General features: G+C 38.6%; 1 long non-coding RNA gene across 2 annotated transcripts; it reads left to right on the forward strand.

Annotated features, from left to right (window-relative positions):
* Nucleotides 1–1,503: 1,503 nt before the first annotated feature.
* Nucleotides 1,504–11,446, forward strand: LOC109582472 (uncharacterized). Of its 2 annotated transcripts, XR_002185106.1 has the most exons (7): nucleotides 1,504–1,654; nucleotides 1,720–1,852; nucleotides 1,911–2,343; nucleotides 10,554–10,729; nucleotides 10,791–10,895; nucleotides 10,975–11,041; nucleotides 11,091–11,446. It is a non-coding gene; the product is annotated as an uncharacterized LOC109582472 (long non-coding RNA). The 2 variants fall into 2 exon arrangements; XR_002185105.1 differs by having other exon boundaries at nucleotides 10,975–11,446.
* The last annotated feature ends 6 nt before the right edge of the window (nucleotides 11,447–11,452 follow it).

The raw sequence follows: 11,452 nt of genomic DNA on the forward strand, positions 1-11,452 counted from the left end.
GTTGCAGATCTTTCTCATTGTCTTTCAGCCTGTTCAGGTCCACTGTATCAACTTGAAAATGAACTTGTAATGAAGCCAGTCTATATTCTTCCTTTGTTTCAGCTATATAATGTGTATTTTGTTACTTGGCTCCTCAAAACTAGAATGTTGGTAATGCATCACTTTATTTCATGTATCTCAAATAAAATTGTTTTGAGGTACTTAGAGTATTTTGAAACAGCTGCTAATGGATGGAAGACCAGGGATAGGTTATAGACTTTCTGCAGATTGGGCCCTTTAGACACTTGAACGTCCAGTTCTTGAGATAGGTGCGTAGAAGCAAAACACAGCAAATTTCCTTTATTTCTGTGTAAAACACCACCAAAGTGATTCACAGGATTGCTTAGAGTCGGAAGACCTGGAGGACTGCTTGTAGAATTGGTTTACCATGCTGATCATGAACAATTTAGAAATGTGTTTGAGATACAGATGTTGAAATACAAAACAAAAATTTTGGTGTCATTTCATGAACATAATATAATTATGTTTTATAAAGTAGACACACTAGTCTATCACATTTTATATTGAAGCACTATTCTGGAGCAATAATAATGCAACATAAAATATTCGTAGAAGGTTTTTATCTGGTAGACAGTATAAAATATCAGCCCTAACAGCCAATTGCCTAATTTTTGGGCAGCGTAAAAAGGGAAGGGAGCATCAGAATTATCCCATTGCTAGGCTACAGTATAAACTTCATGTGAACAATAAAAACACAATTAAAAGTTTCCTATCCCTGGAAACTCTAATATCTATGATACTGGGGTCTCTTGCCTATTTTCTTCACTTCTGAAATATTGATACACTTGCTGTATTGTTTTGATATCAATTATAGTTCATTATTGCTGCTTTATATTTTTGATAAAATTGTGAAAGCATTACTGCATTATTATGACATGGTGACTTGTGGAACAATGCTTTGCATTTCTACAAGTACTTTAAGTGTCCCTTAGTCCCATAACAAGATGCATTTGTATTTTTTGGTTGTGATGTTTATGTTTTAGAAACTATATGTTGCTGCTACCCCAACATTGCAAACTGCTGCCCACGCAGTTAATTATTAATTATTAACCCTCTGCATGAAAGAGTTAATGTTTCACGCTTGACCCACTGAGAAAGAAACAAAGAACTGTTTTTTCATTTCTCACTTTCTTAGTATGGCGTATACCACCAGTGACTAATCAGAATGACTTCTTATCATTTGTGGCTGGCTCTAAAACAATGTTTTGTGTACAAATTTATTTCTGACAAGTTTTTTCTTCTTTTTTCGGTTTCATGGTGTAGTTTGTACTAAGTTCTTATCATTTCAGGTTGTTTATTGAAATGATATTTTATGAACCTTTCACTTCATAATTTTTTCTCAGTTTCATTGTATAGTTGAAAGTACCAAAAGCAACTAATCAGACAGAGTTCATCACATATAAGATTAGTTTTTAAAATGTTGTTTTAATTTCAACTTATTTATTTTCGTGTCTTTATTTTTCAGTTCAGACTGAGTTCTTATTCTATGTTGGTTTTAGAATGTTTCGCGTACTACTTCCTTTTACTACTTCTTTTCTCAGTTTCAAGTATAGTTTATACCAGAAGTGACTGATCAGACTGAATTATTATTTGAGTTTAGTGTTAAAATGATATTTTCTTTCACTCCTTTATTTGTATCTTCTTTTCTCAATTTCATAGTATAGTTAAATATGCCAGCAGTGACTGGTCTGACTGAGTTTTCATTATTGGAGATTGGCTTGGAAATGATGTTTCATGTTCGACTCACTTCACATTTGTTTCTTCTTTATATTCTTCAAAGGCTTCATTTAAAGTCAGTTAATGATATGAGGTGGGCCACTTCTTGAAATTTGCATGGTTTATCCTCGTAGTTGGTTGTGTTCATTTCAGTGCTCGAGTGGTCAAGTTTTGGTTGTTTGATGTGTAATTTTGTTTGAGAACTCTCTTTGTTGTACATTTGTCCGCCAAAGATTTGTCGAGCTAAGATATGTGGGCGTAGTTTGAGCCACTGGGCGTCTGAAGAGGGAGCAAGTTCCACTTTGCCAGCATCTGGTTGTGGCTGTCCATATTGTGTTGTGCTTTTCAGCACAACACAACATGTCTCCACCAATAGTGCAGGATGCTGATCGATCTCTGATGGCTCTTTCTGGGTTTTCGGCACTTACGCTCCAGAAGGTTTGTCAGCAGATAGCTGCTGCCTTCCCAGCTGGTAACCAGGACCAATCTGGTACCCCATTGTTGGCTGTGCCCTGGTACCCAGCCCCCTTGCTGACCCACCCTTGAACTCTGCAGCTGGTGTTGTAGGTAAGTTTATCTCTGTGGGTTATTGCCTGGGGTATTGGATATATATTATTTGTGACTTGATATGAGAAAACCAGGCTAAATGCTCCAAAATTGAAAATTGAGATTTATTCTGCTTTTATTAAGCATAGTTCTCCTTCCATTTTGTCTTTGTTTTCTGTCATTTGACACATTTAGTGGTGAGTTATGATTTTTTTGCAAAAAAAGGATGTAATTGAGTTACAGCCATTCTTATCCATGGGCCTCCCGTGGCCCCTGGTCTTTCCTTGTGTTTGTTGGCTGAGCCTATCCTAGCAAGGCTACTCCACAAGATCCAGAGTGGCCAGTTCATTGAGATGAGTAAGCTGCTGGGTGATAACATTGTGCTTATGCAACACTTTCAGTCATCAGATGCCTACTTTCCAATTGTTCAACACACCCTTGGCTCTGGGTGGTATCTACTCTTCCCTCATTGATTTATACTTTTTTAATTATCTGGCCGTGTTAGTCCTGAGCCAGTTCATTCGGGATCACCTTGTGTATGCTACATCTGTAGTACATGTATCACTTCATCATGGGGATTGGGGCTGCTTGGATTATGACTAGCTGTTTCAGCAGTAGGTGGCCCTCAATCACTCTTGTTCTTAAGCACTTAGCTTGGTGACTTTTACCATTCTGAGCCAACGTGCAGGCAGTGGTACATGTTGCTGAGTTTTTCAGGCCTGTGACCATTCATCTTCTGAGTGTTACTTGATGGCCCTTGAGCCTCCACCATAGCAGGGAGTCCTAGCCTAGTTTCTGAAGTCCTCTCAGGTTTGTCTCACCTGGAATGAGAGTAGGTATGTCACCTCCATACATGTGCCACTTGTTGCAGTCCCTCACATCCAGTGAGGGTTAATGCTGAGACCACTGCCGATTCTAGGTTCTGTACATCCAGGACTGGGCGAGTTCCACCTCCTTCATCAGCCCAATCTGCATTTCTCTGACTTGGATCTTGCTTTGGCTTGATATGTTACATCTTTGAAGTTATTTTGCATTTATCTTTTTTTTAATGTTTATTCGATGTTTCTTGTGATTGTTGTTTTGGGGAAATCTTGAGTTATTTTAATGCCTTTTTGCCGTGATAGTCATCCTGGTCTCCTATGTTAGGCCCAAGACTTAGGATGTGTACATTGGCCCTCATGCTTGTGGTTATTACATATATTAGGAGGACCTTGATGACTGAGACATTAGTGCGGGCCGATATTGAAAATTTTGAAACGATACGATGTGATACAATATTGCCTAAAAATGATAGTATTGATATTTTTTATTGATAAGTCATTAAGCCACACCCATTAACTTTAATATTACTGAATTGGCTAAATGAAACTATTTGAGAACAATTATTATTGAAAATCGTTATGAAAACCTTCTTTGGCTTCACATACTTCAGCTACTTCATCTACTTTCCAAGACATTACATTTTAGTAATTTTCAAGATGTTACTCCTATAGTTAATTAACCATTTATTAAGGTTATGTAGCCATTTTGTGGGCGTGGTTTTGTTTTTATATTTCCTTCAAATTATTTTGATATTGATAAGTATCAATACCACATTATATCAATTAAATATTGTCAGTTTTGATATAACGCCCAGCACTACCAGGCATGCCTTCAGTCTGTGATTGCAATGGGTTGCTTATCATCGGTGGTATGACATTTTTGTCTTCACATTTGTCTTCCTACCCTGATCAGCAGCTGTCTACGTTTGCTGTGTCTGGGGTCTGAGCGGGTTTCTGGGTTGGGGTGTCAAATGATGTTGTGGTTCGCTTTTCCTCCTGTAACCATTCTTCCTGTAACCATCCTTGCTGTCAGTCTTCACCTTCAGTTGTTGGTGCTGACCTTGCTTCAAAACAGGCTGCTTGTCGAATGTCTGGTTCGCTTTTCCTCCTGTAACCATCCTTGCTGTCAGTCATTACCTTCAGTTGTCGGTGCTGACCTTGCTTTGAAGCAGGCTGCTGGCATGGAATCTGTGTCATCAGGGAATTGAACACGTCATGCATGACTTGGATGATTTTATGTTTATTGGGTCTCCTAGTTCTAAGGAGATGGAGTTTGCACTCCTGTTGGCTCTTGATGTGCTAGCTGGTCCTGGAATTCCAGTTACTCTTCTGAAGATTGGGGGCCCTGGCACTTTTGGACCTTATTGGGAATAAAGGTTACTTTGGAAAGAATAGAGCTGCATTTGCCACATAATTAGGTGGGTCGTGTGAGGGCACTCATTTCTAGCTTGTATGGGAGGTCTTGTCGGCGCTCTGATTTGAGTCCTTGCTTGGGTACCTTTCTTATGCAGATGTGGTGGTATGGCAAGGCAGACTTTTTTTCTGCACCTGTTGTCCCTCTTGCAATGGCCAGTTGGGCCACTTCTTTTTAACATAGATGTAGTCGCTAAGGCAGATGTGGCATGGTGGTACTGTTTTTACTGGTCTGTCATGAAGCAGCTTTTGTTACTGGTCAGAATACTCCTAGTTTATGTTGATACTGATGTATCTGGGAATTTTAGATGTGGGGCAGTTGCATGAGATGCTAGACAGTTGCAGGTCCCGTGGCAAAGGGCTAATGCCAGCATTGCAGTAAAGGTATTGTCCCCAATTGTACTGGCAGGTGCAGTGTAGGGTAGTGCTTGGCACTGCTCAAGGGTTTGCTTTTATTGTGATAATGCTTTTTTTGTCTCTGTCATTCAGAGGTGATCTGCCAAAGATACAACCCTTTTGCATCTGCATTGCTTCTATCTTTTTGCTGCTGTAGTTCATTTTTTACTGTATGCTCACTGTATGCTCTACTTGTCTGGGCTAGCTAATTCACAGCTGATGCTCTGTCTAGGGATAACATGTCATTATTTCTTTCCCTTGTTCAAGAGAAATCGTATAATGGGGCTACTGGAAAAAAATGAAATGAAAAAGATAAATTGAAAAAGTAAAGTGAAAAGATAAAAATATACATTCTATTGAAAAAGCTAATCCTTTTCTGACTCTTTTGCTTATTTTTGTTCTTTATTGTGTTTTTTCCTTGTATCGTTTCTCCCTCTTTCTTCCCATCTCCTTATTATTGATATTAATAATAATTAATCCTGATTGATGTATATTTTACAATGAAGGATGTAGTTGTGTGTTATCTATTCAGTCATGTTCTCCTGTCACAAGTACATCTGATGCACTTCCTTATATGCAATCTTCTTTTCCTATCCACCTTCCCATGCTTCACCTACAACTCCTCACCAAAGTCTCATCACAACATATCTCCATTTTTCTTGTGTTTTATTCAGGGTAAAATCTCCATCTCTAATGGCTTTAAGCTGAGATGCATGCATGAAGCCTTGCTTTTCACCATGTGACTTCTGCCTCAAACATGAGGAATGGAAAACATTCACCTTGAATCAAACTCCTCTAAGCAAATTTGGAAATGCTCACAATTATGTTAATTTAGTTTGTGTTCAGTCTTTATGGCCGTCATTTCATCCGTTTTCACTTACTGTTCTGCAAGATGTTGTTGCTTGCAGGCAAAATGCATTACACAAGTCTCCTTTCTTGGTTTGGACTAGTGTTGTAGACTCGTAACTACTTCAGATTACTAAAGTTTATTGTATAACTTATCACAAGATTCTTTTTTTGCCTATTTATCCTTAACATTTTTTGCAATTTGTTACAGCATTGTAAAATGTAAATCAAACAGGATTACTTATTATTAATATAAATATCAAGGAGATGGGAAGAAAGAGGGAGAAACGACAAATTGTAAAGCACAATAGAGAACAAAAATAAGTAAGAGTCAGAAAAGAACAGCTTTCATAATACATATAGAATATATAATTTTATTTTTTTAATTTCTCCTTTTTAATTTTATCTTTTTCATTTCTTTTTTCCAGTAGCCCCTTATAATGTGGTGTCTAATGAGGTTTTGCTGTCGCAATGCACCGATTGTGGCTCTTTCCAGGATTAGGTAGTTCAGGTTTAATGTATGACCTCTCTTTCCACAAGTACCTTGCAGTCTTATTGCACAGCCCTTGATAGCTATCTCTTTTTTTGTGACTGGTTTGGTTTTCCTTCTCCTACTCCTTCCTCTGAGTCTCTCCTTTCTCAATTTGTATCGTATGTGACTGGTTGGGCATTGTCATACGAGTCAGTTTTGGTGTCTCTGAGTGGGGTTTGCTTTGCCCAGATTTCTCGTCTTTCAAGATTTTGCGACGTTTTTTCCTAGGTGGGAATATGTGTTGAGAGCATTTGTAAAACCTCTCTTGGTTGTACCTGACCTCCCGTCACTATTCACGTGTTGGGTCTTTTCCTGCGCATGTCATTGTAGCTGTCGTAATATAATGTCCTGTTGTGGGCTTCTTATGCAGGCTGTTTTGGCTTCCTCTGAGCTACTGAGTTCACTTGCCCTCCTAGGGCTACATTGTCCAAGTACATGTTGTCATAAGTGGATGTAGCAGTTTTTCTCACTCATTCCTTTCCTTTTTATCATTTCTCCTTTACTGCAGTAAGACCAATGTAATTGTGGTAGGAGTCCGCATCTACTTGTGGCTAGTATGTGGTCTGATCTGTCTAGTGAGGCTCTATTGGCATACCTGGCAGTAAGAAGCCCAAGTTTTGTCCCCATGTGTTTGTGGTAGGAGTCCGCATCTACTGGGGGCAAGTTTGGGGTCAGATCTGTCTAGTTAAGTCCCTATTGGCATACCTGGCAGTAAAAAGCCCAAGTTTTGTCCCCTGTTTGTATTTTGTCTTCTCTGTCCCATAGGTGTCTTGTTGCTGCTATTCGTAGGGCATTAGTGACGAATGTTGGTTGTGTTATTTGCCACAACGTTTCTATTGGAGCAGCCACTATTGCAGCTACTTGTTTTCTCAAAAATTCTCTCATCTAGCTTCTGGGCTGGTGAAAATTGGTAGCATTCACTAGGTACATTCTTACTTCAAGGAATACCTTGATTGGGGTGACCCAGACTCTAATGGCTTTCCATTCACTTTTGTGCTCTTTTATGGGTTGTGTTGTTTTTGTTCAAGTCATGTTGGGCTTAATCCTCTTGTTTTTTTCTTATGTTTTATTGCTAAGGTCTTGCATTTGATTCTTTCATACCTATTAATTTTTTATATTCACAAAATGATGGTGAGCCTTGTTGCTTCCCATCACTCACCTACTAATATTTATGCTGTCTGCAGTAACCATTCTCAGCCAGTATGTGCCACATAGGGTGGACTACTCTGAATTGACCCTCTTACAACTTGAACCCTAATTGGCTATCCAATTGAGCTGCTCTTAATGGGTTCCCATCCTGTGGTAGGGGCTTGACAATTGGTTACACATGGCTTACCCGCTGTTAGCTCTGGACCATTCTGAGGCGTTGAAATACCACTGTTGTTTGTGATGAACAAGCATAACTGCACATTCATACCTCCTGCTGTTAGCAATGAACCAGTTTCTGGCTCTGACTTGCAGTGGGACACCTGCTGGTGCAGCATGCTCAGATGCTTCCCAAACAGCTATGGTAATATGCTGTTTGCGCTGGACCATTTGGCAGTGCTGATGTGTCATTACCATTTGTGCTGTTGCCATTGTTGCTCTTGTCTTATTCATGTACTCCTGAGGTAATTACCCAACCCCTGTTGTGGCTGCCACTGCATTTTTGTGAGTGGTCCTTGTAAACTTCCAAACCTCATTCCTCTTATTCTGAAGTTTCCAGAAGCCCACTGTCATTCAGTAGTATTCACTGCATGCATCTAAAGTCAGTTAATGAAAAAGTGGGGGGAGTCTTTGTGTGGTATATCCTCGTGTTCGTTTGAGTTTTCGTGTTCCAAGTTTTAGTTCTTGGCTGTGTAATTTTGTTTGCTTCACCTCCCCATTGCATCTCTTTTCTCGACTTTGTTGGGTTTTGAGCCTCGGTTGAATTGCTGTGTTTGTTTCCATTACTCACTAATTGATATATGTGTAGTCTACCTGTGACCATCCTGAACCTCAATTTGGGGCCCCAGGAGGGAATGCTTGCCTTCTTATATTGTGGGGCACAAACCCAGAGCTTGCTTTCCAATTGAGCTGCTCTTAATGCATTGCCATCTCATGGTAGGGAAATGAAAATGGCATGCCCACTGTTGGCGTTGCACCATTTCGTGGCATTCACATATCACGGTTGGTTGTGATGGGCATATCCGCATGCCCACCTGCTCATTTGTGGCTACCAATGTTAATTGTGGAACATTCGGTGGCTGTGACATGCTGCATGCTCAAATGCTTTCAGCACAGCCATGGCATGACGCTGCATGTGCTAGACCAATTGGTAGTGCTGACATGTAATGACCAGCTGTGTGTCCTACCATTGATGCAGTTTGTCTTGTCCATATACTGCTGGGGTTGTTACCAATCCCTTGGCTGTGGTTACTGATGAGTTTTTGGGGAGTTTCACTGACAAAATTCCAAAACATCATCCCTTGTTTGAGATTTCTAGTTATTTAATAGTTTTTAAAGGCTTGCACTGAAAGTCAGTGAATGATAAGGCAGGGCCACTTCTTGACATTTGAGTGGTGTATCTTAGGGGTCTTTTGTGTTCATTTGAGTGCTCTAGTGGCCAAGTTTTGGTTCTTTTCTGTGTAATTATGTTCCCCATCACCTCTCCTATTGCATATCCTTTCTACATTCAGTTGAAGGTTATGCCTCACTTGCATTTACATTTGTTTGTATCACTCTGTCCTTCATATTTGTGTAGTCTGCCTGTGACTTTCCTGAGCCTTAATTCAGACCCCCTTAGGGGGGGCTGCTCTAAATGGCCAATTTTTACAATGTGGGGCACAACCCTATGCTGGCTCTCCATTTGACCAGCTCTTAATGGTTCCCATCCTGTGGTTGAGGGCATGATCATTTGTTACTAATGGCATGCCCGCTGTTGTCACTGGACCATTGGCGGTGCTGGCATGCCACTGTTAGTTGTGTTAGGCATAATTGTATGCCCGACCATTTGGCAGTGTTGACATGCCACTCTTTGTTTATATATATTGGTATGGCCACCAGCACATTTGTGGCTCCCACCCTTAGCGTTTGACCAGTCAGTAGCTCTAACATACTGTGAGACACCTGGTGTTGCAGCATGCTGATATACTTTCCTCACAGCCATGGCATCACGCTGTTGGTGCAGCATGCTCATATACTTTCCTCACAGCCATGGCATCACGCTGTTGGTGCTGGACTATATGATCAGCTGTGCTCCTACCATTGATGCAGTTGGTCTTAAACATGTACTCTTGGGGTTGTTACCAACCACTCACCTGTTGTTACGAATATGATTTCTGGGAGTGGCCTTCACGAAATTCCAAACTTCCTCCTTGTTTGAGGTTTCTGGTGGCCAATAGTCAATCTCAGTATCATAGTGTAGATTAAAATAGCAAAAAGCAACTGATCAGACTGAGTTCTTATCTTTTGACGTTAGTTTTTAATGTTAAATTTTCTATGTACTTTTCACTATTTCTTACTTCTTTTTTTAGTTTCATTGTATAGTTTAAAATGCCTGAAGTGACTCATCTGACTGAGTTTTTATTGATATGGGTTGCTTTTGCAATAATGTTTCATGTACTAATTCTTACCTTTCTTCAGTTTTATAATAGTATGGTATATTGAATTTTGTTTTAAAAATTTTTATCTACAACTGACTTTCACTACCGTATAGCTGAAAATTTTCTCGCCCAAAAATTTTTGCAGATTTGTTCAAAAATCAATTTCATGGCTTTAATTTCTGTGGTTTTTTTTTACTTTTTGGCGATCTTGAACTGTATTAAATAAATCAATTTTTGATAATATTCATATTTGTGGATTGTGTAAAAGCGTGAAATCTACTAAAATTACTGGCTACAAAAATCTTCTAGTAGACTCTCCCTGTTCTAGTTTATGCAATGAGTGACTGATCCAACTTATATTTAATCATTTCTGGTGGTTTGAATATGATATTTCATATTCTTACTTTTCACTTCTGGTTTTCTTTTCTGAGATTTACACTATAAATATACCTTGAGTGCCTATTGGACTACATTCACATAGTTTGTGTTTCTAAAATAAGGTTTCATGAACTCCAGTTGCTATTTGCTTCTTTTTTCACTGTTGTATTGTACATTTTATACCATGAGTGACTGATTAGGCTAAATTCTTATCATGTGAATTTCCTTTTAAAAAGATGTTACATGTACTACATACTCTTTACCAGTTGTTTCCTTTTTTAGATTCAATGTATGATGTGTACTGAAGTGACTGATTATGTTATCAGTTGACCTTTTTGAAAATGTTTCGTATACATTTGACTTTACAGTATTTGTTAAATTCTTTTTTCAGTTTTGTGGTTCAGTTGATACTGATCATACTGACATTGACTGATCATACTAAGTTTTTATCATGCGAGGTTTGTTTCTAGAATGACATTTTATGTTTGACTTAATTTACACTTGTTTCCTTTTTCTCAGTTTTTTAGTATAATTTATACCTCAAAGATACTCCATGAAAATTAATTAAAATGGCTGATTGGGCTTGGTCAAGAGGTGTGGCGTCCAAAAATGCACCTGATTTGAGTGAGTACTTTTCATGGCAACATGAATAATTCAAAACTTTGTCCAAAAGTCTAATTTTTAATGAATTTCGTTGTGTTAGGAAAAGGGATAATATACCAGAAGTGACTGATCAGACAGAGCTCTTATCGTTTGAGTCTAGATTTTAAGTGCTATTTCACATTCAACTCACTTCTTTACTTGTTCTTTCTTTCTCAGTTTTATGAAATGCTTTAGAATACCAGAAGTTACTGAATTCAGACTAAGTTCTTATCATGGGAGATTGGTTTGGAAATGTTTCATTTTCCTTTCACTTCACATTTAAAATTTTTTTCTAGTTTCAAATGGTGTATACCTAATCTGATTAATTAATAGAGCATTTGAAAGCTGTTTTAGAATAACGTTTAGTGTACTTTCAACTTCTTACAATTTGTTACTTTTTTAAGTTTCATGGTACAGTTTATAGCAGGAGTGACTGATGAAATTGAGTTCTTTTCATTTGAGATTATTTTTTGAAATAGTGTTTAATGTTAGACTCACTTTTAATTTCTGTCTTCTTTTCTCGGTTTCATTGTGTAGTT

Source organism: Amphimedon queenslandica, unplaced genomic scaffold (genome assembly GCF_000090795.2).
Source record: "Amphimedon queenslandica unplaced genomic scaffold, v1.1 AMPQUscaffold_13381, whole genome shotgun sequence".
Classification (NCBI taxonomy): domain Eukaryota; kingdom Metazoa; phylum Porifera; class Demospongiae; order Haplosclerida; family Niphatidae; genus Amphimedon; species Amphimedon queenslandica.